The 2,297-nt window shown below is 33.4% G+C and overlaps 1 pseudogene; it reads right to left on the bottom strand.

The window, feature by feature from the left end:
• Positions 1 to 1,144: 1,144 nt before the first annotated feature.
• Positions 1,145 to 1,263, bottom strand: LOC118605887 (annotated as a pseudogene).
• Between the last annotated feature and the right edge of the window lie 1,034 nt (positions 1,264 to 2,297).

Below are 2,297 nucleotides of genomic sequence, written 5' to 3'. Positions count from 1 at the left end.
GTATAACTTCATCCCTTTTTACCAAGATAGCACCAAAGAATCGAAAGTGAACAAAAATTCCCAGATTTTGGTGTTAGGGTAATTTTGGCTTCATGTAATGAGTTAGGAGATATTGATCCTTCTTCAATTTTGGGGACAAGTTTGAGAAGAACAGGTATTAAGTCTTTGGATATTTGGTATAATTCACTGATGAAGTCATCTGGTCCCTGGACACTGCAAACAAACAGACTTATGGACACAGACAGTGGATTACTGGTTAGAGGGAAGCATGGAGGGAAGAAGTAGATAGGAGTAAAAGGGGTCAAATATTTTGTGACAGAAAGAAATCTAACTCTGGTTGATGAACACACAATGCAATATATATAAAACTCACTGTTGAATGATACACTTGAAGCTTATTGGATATTGTTAATCAGTGTCACCCTAATAATTTTAATTTAAAAAATTCATTTATGCTTTAGTTTTACTTGATTAAAAAATCTATTTTGGGTTAATGCTTTTTGTATACTTATCTAAGCCTTTGTATTTGTTATTTCCTCTTCCCAAACTATTCTCACTCATTTTTTTTAATTTTGATAAATTCTTTCCTTAAAAAATAAGTTGGGATGGTTTCACAGATTTATGCATATATCCAAACTTGTCAGGTTGCATACATTAAATAAATATGTATAGTTTTTTGTTTATCAACTGTACCTCAATGAAGCTGCTAAACATAAAATACTAAGTTGGAATGCTACCTTCTGTCTTATCTCATCCACAGCCAAAGTTAGGCAGTCATTCCAGTATCTCTTATCAGATGTGTGAGATCCTTAGATATATATTCAGGCTGGGGGAGATACTGCTTGAGTTCTAACATATCTCTCACTGCTTTCCAAATCTGTGATAGTGACAATTCACTTAACCTCTTGATGCCTTATGTTCTTGTCAGTAAAATGGGAATAAATATCTTCTTCTTAGGATTGTCTGAATGATTAAATAAAACAAATTCATAGAATAATATCTGGCACATAGTATGTGTTCAATAAAATCCTAACCATTATTTCTTTTTTCTTTTTTTATTTTTTTTAGGTGAGGCAACCCTTGGTTGACCCCACAGGTAGCAAGGACCTTGTCACTTTACAATCCCTTATTTTTTATTTTTTTACACCTACAGCACCTAGTCTTCCTAGATGGTCTCCCATCCAAGTACTAACCAGGCCCAACCCTGCCTAGCTTCCGAGGTCAGATGGGATCGAACTTGTTCAGGGTGGCATGGCCGTAGACCTAACCATTATTTCTGTGTCACAACTTTTTCCTCTTTTATAATTCGGCCACTGCCAAGTTCCCTAAGATTTCAAGTCCTGTTATCTGTATATCCTGTAGGCCTTGCCCCTTGCAGAGTATTGGTCATATATGTGATATTCAATAACTCTTTCATGATTTGAATTGAATCTCCTAATTATTAAATCATAAACTTATAATAATTGTTATGAGATACTCTACAAATTTGAGTGGGCTTAAAATATTAATAGATACTCAAATTACACTCAACACAATTTTTATAATATCAATATTGATATTCTAAGTTCTCTGAATGTCATATCAAACAGGTATTAATTTCCCCAGAGTGTCAGTCATCTATGGGCTTACTTGTATGTGTAAGTCTCAGTGAATGAACTACCTTTTTACAAAGAATAACAAGCACAGAAGAGTTCTAGAATAAGATGCTACTGGTCTGAGTGAGCCAGGACCAGACTCTGTTCTTAGTTTTCACTTTCTTTTTTAAGTTTCTCTTGCTTTGATTTTTCTTATTACCAGGCCACAGGCATAAACTTCCCATATGTAATATTTGTTCATATCTTTACGAGAATGCTATAAAATTTAGACTTATTGAAGATCATAAAATAAAATCCCACTTGAGCTCTTTACAACAAAAGATGTTGGTTTCGGGGAGTTGAGTGTAAGAATATAACAATAATATCTTCCCAATTAAAAAAAGGGGAGATACTATCATGCCTAGAGAAAAAAATTAGAATGATAGACTTATACAAAACAATAATCTTTTCCTCTCTTGAGTCTACCCTCTTGTGATTCTTGGCTTCATCCTTTTTTCTGTGGGTGTCAACTTCTCCTTATTTCAGTCCACTTGGCAGAAAGTTATTATTTATAGTTTTTATTTAAAATCCTCCATTCACAATAGAGTTGGGATTTCTTAATTCAATTTTAAATTTCCATAGGAACATACTTATTGACAGATACTAGGTAGTTTCTCAAAATAAACCAATCAATTATGACAGAGAGGTAGAATTATTCTAAAA

Source organism: Rousettus aegyptiacus, unplaced genomic scaffold (genome assembly GCF_014176215.1).
Source record: "Rousettus aegyptiacus isolate mRouAeg1 unplaced genomic scaffold, mRouAeg1.p scaffold_m13_p_7, whole genome shotgun sequence".
Taxonomy (NCBI): domain Eukaryota; kingdom Metazoa; phylum Chordata; class Mammalia; order Chiroptera; family Pteropodidae; genus Rousettus; species Rousettus aegyptiacus.
This window is presented reverse-complemented; position numbering and strand designations above follow the sequence as displayed.